At 40.3% G+C, this 11,963-nt stretch overlaps 1 long non-coding RNA gene across 1 annotated transcript; it reads left to right on the forward strand.

Moving 5' to 3' along the window:
* The first annotated feature begins 9,366 nt into the window (after window positions 1-9,366).
* On the forward strand, window positions 9,367-11,606 carry LOC131474445 (uncharacterized). The gene is made up of 3 exons (XR_009242288.1): window positions 9,367-9,702; window positions 9,809-9,891; window positions 10,632-11,606. It is a non-coding gene; the product is annotated as an uncharacterized LOC131474445 (long non-coding RNA).
* The last annotated feature ends 357 nt before the right edge of the window (window positions 11,607-11,963 follow it).

The following is an 11,963-nucleotide window of genomic DNA, read 5'->3' on the forward strand; positions in this document are numbered from 1 at the left end:
TTCCACTGTGTGTGTTTTAATAGTAATTATTGTGTGAGAAACAAAAAAAGAAAGAGGAGCGCACAGAGACAGCAAAGCTAATTTAATCACAAATCACAAAAAGCAGCACAAAGCAACACATTGCAAATATGGCAGACTGTTCCACTAAGGATTTTTTTAAAGGGAAGTATTGACTCAGCTGACCCTGAGGAGGAGGCAGCTGGAGCAAAAACTGTAAAAGCACAGCTTTGTTTTGAGCCTTGAGCCTGCACAACCTTTAGCAGCTGTTCTTCAGCAGACAGTAATGGTGAGTGTGGGAGAATGGAAACAATAGGTAGAATGATAGCAATGAAAAGAGGACAAAGACATTAATTTCTTCATTTTAATTTTGTTTCATATTCTGCAGTGATCCCGCAGCTCATTTCCACTATCAGTAAAACAAAAGCGGGTTGGTGGGTATAGGACAGGTGAGTATGCAGTATGCACAGTCAGAGACCGAAACAACACTTAAAGAGGAGTGGAGCCAGAAACCAGTACATAATGTGATTCCATGTCTTCTGAATGTGTTTACCCGATATTACAATGATATAATGTTGTGTTTACAAATCTAATATCATTTTTCCTTCTTACACAGTACTTTCACTTTGATGTGATTTATCTACAGTATGTTAATGTCATCATTGGACCACAGGACTGATTTCAAACAGACCATATATGGTCTAAAAGGAAGTGAGTCAAGTCATTACTTTAAGATTACCAGCACCAAGATTACCTCTTAAATTTAATTGCAAACAAAGAACTGTGTCCCATCAGGCTCAGCAAATACACTAGATACAACTATAGAATCCCTTTCTGAGTCAACAGTGCAGTCCCTAAATTGTCAAATATTAAATAACAAAGTATTACATTTATTTATTTATTTTCTTCAGTGTCTCTGTAAACTGTCAACAAAGGGATATTAAGATATGTCACATTTACATTTAAATTATTGTCAAATTAGTTCACACAGTGATGATGCTGAAGTCTATGAGCTGTTTCTCAGTATTGTGGTATTTGGATCTTGTGTCACCCTGTGACATTCAAACACTGCACACAGATAATGATTGATTTTGGAGGCATCAACAATATTGTGCATGCGAGGCGGCTGCAAACAGGTTCGAATCACAAAGTAGAGCCCACGACATTTTCAGATATAAATCCAGATAAACTGCTGGGGCCACACGGTTGGCGTAGTGGTTAGCACTCTTGCCTTTGCAGCAAGAGGATTTAATCATCAACAGATTAGAAAGGCACATAGCTTTTATACAGATGCAGCCATTTATTATAGGTTTCTTAAATAAAAAAAACCCTCCTCTTTTATATTTAAAGATAAAAATGTATTTAAATTATTTTTAATTAACGTCTCCAATTTCATCCTTAATACATTGTCAAAACTAAACCTGCAGTGCTTTTATCATTTTCAAAACTCTTCAAATTTAACTGAAAGTAGGTAGAGACATAGCAGCATGGGCAAAAGCACAAACCAGCCGAAACTACAAAGAGAGACTCAGACAGTTAGAGGGGGATGAAGGATTCTCCCCATGCATTCGACTTAAGGTCAACTTAAGCTGACGTGGATCGATACTGTGAGTCCCATGCTGTCCGTTCTCTGACACATCCTCTTCTCCTTCCCTCCTCACACAGACAGGACGGGACAGGAAGCCACATGAGGTGACACCACCGCACCTGACTTTAACTGCAGGGAACAACAGCCGTCAGCAATTACGTCCCGGATTTGTTTCAAAATCTCATTGTTTCTGCAGATAGTTTAGGGCAACAGCCGAGATTTTTCCCAGTAGCATTCAACTGCACAGATGAGTAACTGTGCAGAATAATTCATATGAAAAAGATGTGACTCATATGGAAATGTAAGCAGATCTCAAATCAAGTGGAAACAGTAGTGACTTGATGATGAGATTTATTCTTAGTTAACTGCGATTACTGTGTCTGCAATTAAAAAAAAAACAAAGACATTTGGAAGTTGCTCAGAACAACCATCTCATCTTTTCTGCAAGTGAGCGGCTCCACTGGAGCAGTGGTGATGAATTACAGCAACACTGTGACACCTTTGCTGAGCAACAGTGCCCCCACAGTGGTTGATGAATCTGGTGACCTCAGATTGCAAGTGACTGAGCTGTTTTCTTGTACAGAAAATAAAACCAAATGAATCTTTAAGGTGAAGCTGTGTAGTCCCACTCACAAAACTGAATTATATATTCCTCATGATTCCAGACACACTCTCCTGAACCACAGGTGCTGTCGCTGTGATAAACACATCAATCTCTGACATTTTAAAAGTTTCTTTGCTGAATATCAGCGATAAAGCTGAGTTTAAAGTCGCCTTAGTCTTGGTAATTGATCCACACTAAAGTCACTGAATATCATCAGTCATCAAACATTAAATTGCATATTTCTCACAAAGCTGAGAACTTCAGGGGTGGTAATCGAGAAAGTTGAGCACAGATTTAATCTTCGCCCACTTACACTTTGATATCAAATTACATTTCAGAGCTTTGACATGTGAATTACTGCAGCTGTGTCATTTGTACAGTTATACTTTTAGATCTCAAAGGTGATTTAGTCAGTAGGAAAGAAATATGTTTTGAATAAAGGGATACCTGTAGTGAATTCATAAAGAATTATGCTTGATGGTTCCATTTTCTTAAAACACCTCAAAAATGTACATGTACACGCAAGGATCAGTTTTAATACTGCAGTAGAATAATGTTGGCAATGGAAAAGCTCAAGTTGTGCATGCTATTATACACGCAGACAAAGTTAGCGAACAAAAAATCTGTTATGAAAACCCGTTTGGATAAGAAATTGTATTTTATTATAAAACCAGTGAGTCACCCTGACACCATTGAGCTTGTAATAGGAATTGCATTTCATTTGTGTAAAGTGGTGACAATTTCTGTGACTTCTCACAGAGGTCAATTTTCAGCAACAGCGAGAGAACATTGGCTCTGAAGAGATAGACTTTTATTGTCACTTGCCGTTGTCACTGCTTTACAGGACACTTTTGATTGTATTTATACAAAAAATTTACAAATGCCCTCATTCTCACACTGTGTCTTTATGTTATAAGATAAAGAAACGGTTCAACACTTCTCACACAGATTGTGATTTATGCAGCCGCCAGATAAGAAATTTACCATGTGAGATGTCATGTAATATTCATCGCTGTGGAAGTCGCAGAGCAAAGGGGGGACTTGAGCATTTTCCGTGAAAAGACAGGTAGAGAGAATAGTTTGAGTAACATAAGAATAAAATAAAAAAAATAAGAAGGAGAGGGGAGGAAAATTAAGGATAGAAAAGAGGATATTTGAATATAACAAGAAACGTGAGGTGAGATAAATGAATAAAAAGAAAAAGATTAACGAACAGAATAGTGGTGGTGTCCCACTTGACTTGGTCCCCACCTTCAGCATGTTCTACATGTTAAAAACTGTCCTGACATAGCTTCTTTCTGAGGACTGACCTGAACTATGATGCAATCAATGGTGTAAACAGGTTACAGAGGAAGAGGATAATGAGACATACACTTCATCTAGTGATGTGCTGCCTCAAAGGACGGCTTTGAAGACAGACTGGGAACCTAACACTAATAACTACAATTAAAGAGAATGACAGCACACTGCCTTCTGTAGGAGGATTTTACACCTCTACGTGTATTAAAGCTTGCTTTGACTGTGGGCCACTTCACAGTGAGAAGTCACATTTAAAACCTAACGCAGGGTTAAAGGGGCCAGAGCCAAAATATACTGCCTTTTTCATCATCATCAAAAAGAAAATGTACAATTTCAATTTTAAAGTTTGCAAAGAGTGGGCGGGAACAAGTTACAAATATGATGCCAATAGCTCGTTAATGAGCTGTTAACAGGGCTGGGCAACATCTAAGTGGGCAGGGCAGTGTTCCCTGAGGACCACGGTTGGGAAACACTGCTCTAAATTGAATGTGAGGGTGAATGGTTGTTCATCTCTTGACAATGACCTTGCAATGGACTGGTGACCTGTCCTGGGTGTATCCCGCTTTTCACCCGCTAGGATTGGTTCCAGCTCCAGCTCAGGTGGAGGATAAAGCGGTAGACAATGAGTGAGTCAACCAGCAATGTCTGATTACATACTCTTGCAGATCTCTGCCCATGACTTTCTTGAATTACCTATTACATTATTTAAATTGGCTTATACAAAGTAAAGATGTCTCTCATATAACATAGCATATGATGAGTTTTCAAACCAGAGCACTTTCCTTGTCAATCTGCCCACATTTGGATCACAGGTAAATATCTCCAGCAGCTATAAATCTTTGCTTCGTTAATCTGTGTGTCATCAATGTTTCCATTCAGTGCAGCCAAGCTGTTCTCATGTCAGATACCAAAGAGCAATTTGCAATACAAAGGCAGTCATTAACTAATAAAAAAAAAAAAAGAGAGGGAGACCATTAGCTCACGAGTAAATGTTATATTTCATCTCAATACCATTCCAATGACAATATGAGATGACTGAAAGGAAGACTTTTTCTCTTTAAGCAAATATAATATTGCACTGTGGTAATGACAGGTTTGACTGGCTGTCTCATACAATATTTAAGAGGCAGTCGGGAGGCAGGGTATTGTACATTTAGCCTGATGGAGGACGCAGAGAGGAAGGTAGAAAAAAAGGGTGCACTGCAGAGGAGACTGAAAAGGTTCAACAATGAAAGAGAGAAAAAAAAGATAAAGCCAGGTAATGCCCATTGGCCTACATGTGTCTTATTTGGTCACCCTTTTTGATTTGCGACAAGGGACAAGAGGGCAAAAGAAAACAGGAGACAATGGGGGTGAGCAATTTTAGAGTGTAGTTGATGGAGAAGAGAGAGAAAAAGCATTAAATATACACAGAAGTAAATTGTCACCTGTAAAGCCTGAGCTGATGATAACTGGCAGTAATTGTATTCAACCTCAGAGAGTGATTGAGTATCGATTAAATGGATCTATAAAGAACCGACTCAGAGAAGTGGCAGAATGCAGAGAAGCAGAAAACCAGAAGGAGCAAGTGTGTGTGTGTGTGTGTGTGTGTGTATGTGTGTACCAGGTATTACTAATGTTGTGGGGACCAAAACCTGTTTACACAGTCACATTATGGGGACTTGTCCTCCTTGTGGGGACAAAAAACAAGTCCCCATAACGTAAATTACTACATTTTAAGGTGAAGATATGTTTCATGGTTAGGTTGAGGTTAGGGTTAGGGTTAGGGTTAGGATTAGGATTAGGCCAGTAGTAATTGTGGTTAAGGTTAGAGTAAGTCTCCAAGAAATGAATGTGTGTGTGTGTGTGTGTGTGTGTGTGTGTGTGTGTGTGTGTGTGTGTGTGTAAGAAAAAAAACATAAAACACATGAGATGAGACATGGGGAAGAGAGAGGAAGAACGCCTTCAGAGAATAGACATCACCAGAATAACAGCATTTAAAAAAAAGACTGATTAGTGGGGAAACAGAAGGGAAATTAAAGAAGTGACAACACCATGGATTAATCTGTATTCTAGAACAATTGTTTTCAAATCCAAGACAGACACAGAGTTTGCTTCATCGTAGTTTAAAGTTGGTGTCTGATGAGGAACCAGCCTCCAGTTTGTTGTGTGGTCGATTAGAAATAGACTAATTACTACTGTATAAATGATGGGGGACGTGGCAGCTCTGAAACCAAAGCATCTTGAATGCCCCCTGGTGGCTGACTGCAGTATAAGTCATAAATCCCTCATTTGTTATTCGATGCTATAAGACATGCTTGACGGATGAGATTGGCTTCTAATTAGTTGTGCAGGTATTGCATGACCTTAGCAGAGTGAAGAATGGCTTCACATGACATCACTCGCAGGATATTTTTCATATTAGCACAGTGTGAGGAAATGGAGAATTAGACCATTATTGAAGTCATTATACCAGGCTTATTCATTATTTAGGCAGTGCTGATTTGATTATATCAACACTTTGGCGTCACTTCTGGTCCAAGTGATGAATGTGGTCGGACTCAACTTTAACAGAGCAAGATGACAGTAATGACAGTAAAGGATTACAATGCATTTTCTGTGATCAGATACAATTGGCTAGCGCTTCAACACACGTATTTACTAACACGGTCATCCCCCTCTTCTTCTGCAAAGATTTTCCCTGCCATATCAATAACAACAGCATAAACAATGTTAGCAGCACGTGGAGTCATGTTATTGTATGGACTCCTCTGACAATCCGTGGCACTGTGGAGCCGCCAATGTTTTCCACTCACATACTGTATGGCCCTTTTCCACTATGGTCCCAGCTCGCCTTGCCTCACTTCACCACGGCACGGCACGGTTTAGATTGGTTTTCCCCAACAAAAATAGTACGGAATGGGCGGAGTCATCACTGCACAGGTGCGTGAAACTCCTGTGACTTCATCTTACGCACGCATTTGACTAGTGACTTGTAAAGCAATAGTATTCAGTGTATCTGAATCATTAGAATCAGTTAATTGAAACTATTTGCTCAGTACTTCCTCCATGACCGAAGCACAGACTCTGTCTGACACAGTCCCTGAACTGAAATACCTCTGCTAAATATTGAGATTTTAGACATTTCCCTACAGTTCGGCATTGCTCGGCTTGATTCTAGTGTCGGACGTCTCTTCCTCTGACGGCACTCTGACCAATCAGTAGCCGCCAGTCTGGCGAGATCACGCCAGCTCACTTGGGACCTCGCCATGTCAATAGTTGTGGGCGGAGCGGAGAAGCATCGCATTTACACTTCTGTTCAATGTGGTCACAATGAGTCTCCAACCACCTCCTGAAGTGGTTTGGCAGATCGAACAATAATCGGTCATCTGGTGTATTTACACCTGTGCTTACAAAAGGTCAGGCGCTATCCGACTGCACTCCGGTCACATAAAAACACATTTTAATGCCAGGTGCAAAGAGAGCCACTGTCCTTGGGTAAGGGAGACTTGTATTTTTCCATCTACTTGTCTAGACATGTTTGCTTTATTGACAGCAGCACAAGCACTTAATGTACCAGTTTGTTGTCTCCACAATGTCAACATGGAAATGACACCCTCTGCTTCCTCTCCTCTTTATACAGTCTTCAGTCAACAATGTGGTTCCTTCTCAAACACCTGAGGTTTAAAAATGTGACTGTTAAAGTTAAACTACAGGACGACACATTTCCTCCGTCACATTCATACGGCAGCTTCCTTATGTCATGTACACAGTGACTGTGCACACAGAACCAGGCCGTTAATGGATTTGAAATACCAATTTATTTAGTTGGCCTGGCACCATTATCATCATCTTATCAGTGGAGTCTGCAGCATCCTGCATAAACATTTTAAAGAGATTGCATAGCCTGACATTTTAATATATCCAACGCTGGCCATCCAGTCATCTCAGAATCAGAATCAGAATAGCCTTTATTGTCGTTATTTTGTGGACAACGAAATCTGCAACTTAGATGATACAGTTACAGTCTAAAGTTGTAACAGCTCATTTTTGTTTACCACTGGTTTTGTTCTCATGTCTTTTCACTAACTCTCCTGTCATTTCAGTTGCTGCCCTGCATGCAATTAACTCCCTCACCTTCTCACCTGCCACTCATCTACTCATTAGCTCCCCACTACATACACTGCATGGTCACAAAAGTCACATATTATAATATTGTGCCTACTGCTTACCATACAAGCCTGTGTTTTAATTGGGGTTGCATGAGTTGGTCAGGTCAAGGTTCGGCAAAGATATGTGCCCAAAAAAAGTAGGTCATCTAAACTTTTCCGAATGACCAGGGTTTTTTGGGGACATATTCCAAGATGACAATGCCAGGATTCATTATTGAAAAAGACCTCAACCCCACAGAGTATGTTAGATGTGCTGGAGAAGACTTAATGCAGTGGCACAACTCACCCTCATTGCATAAGCTTATCCAAGTGATGCCAGAGCCAATGTATGTTTGTACAAAGCCCGAGTAGGGTTGTGGTGGGAAATATTTTTGCGTTCTGCGTTCTCCTGCAATATTTTTGCATTCCCTCGCGATATTTTTGTGTACCCTCACAATAATTTTTCCGTTCCATTGCTATTGTTTTACCCAACGCTCCCCAGCTCTCTCTGTGCCTAAGGTGGCCCTTGCCTGCCCCGTGCATGGCACTCGCCTGGCGAGAACTCCCCTAGAAGGTCCCCTACTGCCCCAGGCCAGCACTCATACTTAAGCCGGAGCTCCACGGCTCCACTAAACGGTGGAGCAACAAATAAACTGAATAACTTTTATATTCCCTCCCTGGCTCTCCCTGTGCCTCAGGCAGCCCATGTGCTCCATTTATTGCAACCATTTATTTGTTTTATCTATTAGGAGGGGACAACTATTGTGAGGTAACGCAAAAGTTACTGCGAGGAAATGCCAAAGTGTTGTGAGGGAACGCAAATGTTTGGTCTTAAAATATTCCCCACCCTGACTCGAGGGAATGTGGCAAAAGTCTAAAGTAAATGTAACCTCATCTGAACCTCACACCACTATCCTTCTTCAGGGCATGTGTTCATTATCCACTATTTGTCTCTATCTGCTGACTTATCTTAATGTCAGACATCCAGTGTCATCTTTCCAAGTGGTACAGGGAGTGAGGCCAACTATCAAAATGACAGCACTGCATTTTCCCCCACAGTGATGATGAGCCAGTCATGATCAGGATAATTCGCCATTACTCACTCTGCAATGACACAATAAGATGCTGGCTCATACGAAAAGGTCTTTGTCTATAGTTACATCCTTGTCTGGTTGCTTATTTTATTATATTCAACTCGACAGTTAATCACATTTTGAAAAGCGAAAAATCAAGACACTACCTCGTTCCACAACACAGAGAAAAGACCAGTTCCTAATTTCTGCATCTGTTACAGTCCATGATGTAACAACAAATTGCCTTTTTTGACCTTTATCAGCAAGTGATCAGACCAACAAATACACATTACAGATGCATTACTCAACTTCTTGTCAAACGTTCATAATTTAGAGTATTTTTGTGTTTGTGTGATATGAGAAAATGTACAGTCACTGTAAAAAAACAAAACATTATAACTTCTTCAGGAACTAATAATCTAACTAATAACTAATAAATAATAACTAATAAAAATACTAATAATCTAACGCGTTGTTTTTTTTAATTCAGTAACTCCGTTTCCGCTACCAAACGCTGCGTTACTCCGTTCCTTTTGGTGAGGTTTAACAACGGCATACAGTTTCCATAACATTTTAGCGATGAATAAAGTTTAATTGAATTGAAAAACAAAGCACTTGTCGCCCTCTAGCGTCCCACACGTAGTCAAACACGCGCCATGAAGAGGACTGGACAGGTCAGGGCACGGAGTGACGGCGAGCGAGAAGGGGAAGATAAGTTTCTCCTCGTGGAGGTATTCACAGGTATTTTCAACTGGAGAGCAGAGGGAAAAACATCATTTCGGTAACTTGTAGACTGTGTTCCGGTTCAAAAATACTTTCTACGGCGAACAACAGCAACAGCAATCTGCTGAAGCACCTGGAGAAGCGACAGTTAGCAGCTAAGGTGGCTAACGCAGCAGCATCCGAGACCGAGCGTCACGGCGGCAAGCACACACGCCCACTCCACCCAAGCAGCAGCAGTTGGAGTTCGAAATAGGGACCCATAGCCAGGAACAACTTGACAATAGCACGGTATGTTTAATTGTTTATTTTGATCTCTTTTAGCAATGTCAGGCTATTATTCCAAGAGTCCAATGGTAAAATTGTACAGATAAAATCACGTGTTTTTCCCCCTCAGATATGTAGTGGAAAACATGCTACCCATCTCCACAGTGGAGGACCCTGCTTTCAGACAGATCATCAGCATGGTGCTGTGCACAGGTAATAATAATAATAATAATAATAATAATAACAATAATAATAATACTAATAATAATACTACTACTAATAATAATAATACTAATAATAAAATGGAACCTGCATGCAAGCAAAACATACGTGTTGCTAGGGCAACCGTCATTGTTTACAGTGCCTCTTTGTATTATTCAGCATCAGTACAGAACTGAAATGACGGCTAGAGGAGAACTCAAATATACCTTTATTTAATGGGAGCATTGGAAAAACGTTACTTTCCCACTAACGCATTAGTTTTTGTTTTAAGTAACTTAGATATTTTTTTTACAAAGTAACTAGTGACTGTAACCAGTTACTATGTTTCAGTAACTAGCACAACACTGATTGTGATGATTATATTTCAGACCTTTTTGCAAAGTCTGAGAGAGAGAGAGGTGTGCATGTCTCACGCTCTGCCGGGAAACACAAGCCTTCATGCTAATGCATGAGACTAAACTTCAAACATGTCCAGTGATCACAATAATTAACTGTCATTAACAAGGCAGGTGTATATTCTAAGCAGCATCTTTATTGGATTTCATTCACATAAAGTCAAAATAAAAATAATTCTGCCTAAATCCCATATAAAACATGGTTGTATTTTCATTTAAGTCACAATAATGAACAAACACAGTGTCTTTAGTTTTTTGCTTTGTTTTTTTAAGACAACAGGAAGCTTTCCTTTACCTTGTCAACCAGTTTCGGCATGTCTCTTCCGCCTTCCTCAGATCTGTCACCTGATGTCTGATGGTGACGTGCCTTATCAGCTGTGATCTTCCTGTCACATTTTACGTGTCAACCACGCCTCCTGCTGTCAGGTCACTCCCCCAGGACGACGCTCCAGGTGTGTAACAGTATGTACGCTCCTTCATCCCGGTTAATTTTCATATGCACGTTTCCCTATTTCCACTGCCTCCATGATCCATCGTTGGTATCAGTTTTCTACTGCGCGAGTCACTCTGGCCTCTTCCCAATTCATTATGGGATTTTAAGTTTTCCTGGTATGCTTTTTTCTTTTTCTTATATGCCTCTTTTCTCTTTCTTTTTTTGCATTCTTTCTGAAATTCTTTTTTGCGAGTGTTGAAACATCTTTCTGTTTCACCGATGTCAACATTATTGCAAGAACACCAAGGGATTTCATAGATGATATTGCATTTATTGTCTGGTTGTACCTTGTCCGTGTGGTGTACTAGTCGCTGTCAGAGATTTGGGTTGATGTGGTATTTTTTTCATGGCTTGTTGGATGCGTTCTGTGATACCTTTTAACGTATGGCAGTGTGACGAAACCCCGGTTTGTTTTGCTTGTGTTTATCCTTTTCTGTTTGTTATTTTCCGTTGTTTATGTTTATGCTGTTTCTGCGGTCATATAGTGTTCTGATAACTGAACGTTTCTGTGCAATGGAATGTTCGTGAAATTTGGGAACATTGCCTTCCTCTGTATAGTATATTTTTAAGTCCAGAAATGCTATTGTATTTTCCGTTTCCTCTTTGTGCGTGAATTTGATGTTTCCTGTTTAAGTGATCCGTGAGTTGTTGTGTCTATCTTGGTTATTTGATTCCGTTTACAAAGGGTGGGTTTGTGGTCCGTTGCTGTTTGCATGGCTTTGGTCTCCAGAATCTCCATAAAAAAATCCGCACATAGTCACGGACACGTGGTCTCCCATTGTAGATTGTGTCTCTGAATTGAAAATGTCTTGCCATCATTGAGAGGAAAATGAATTCCCAAGTTTATCAACAAATTCTCCAGGACATTGTGAGGGTGTCTGTCCATCAACTGAAGCTCAGAAGAGGCTGAGTCATGCAGCAGAATAAGGAGCGCGAGCATCGCAGCAAATACACAGGACAATGGTTTCAGAAGAACAAAATCTGCCTTTTTGGAGAGAGTTTGAGATGCTGTGGAATGACTTGAAGAGATACCAAAGAATATGGAAGTGTTAAGGCAGTTCTGCAGGGAAGAATGGGCTAAAATTCCCCACATGATGCGCAGGTCTGATCTGCAGTTACAGGAAGCTTCTAGTTGAGGTCATTGCTGCCAGAATGAAGGTCAATCAGTTATTACA

Source organism: Solea solea, chromosome 15 (assembly GCF_958295425.1).
Source record: "Solea solea chromosome 15, fSolSol10.1, whole genome shotgun sequence".
NCBI classification, from domain to species: Eukaryota; Metazoa; Chordata; class Actinopteri; order Pleuronectiformes; family Soleidae; genus Solea; species Solea solea.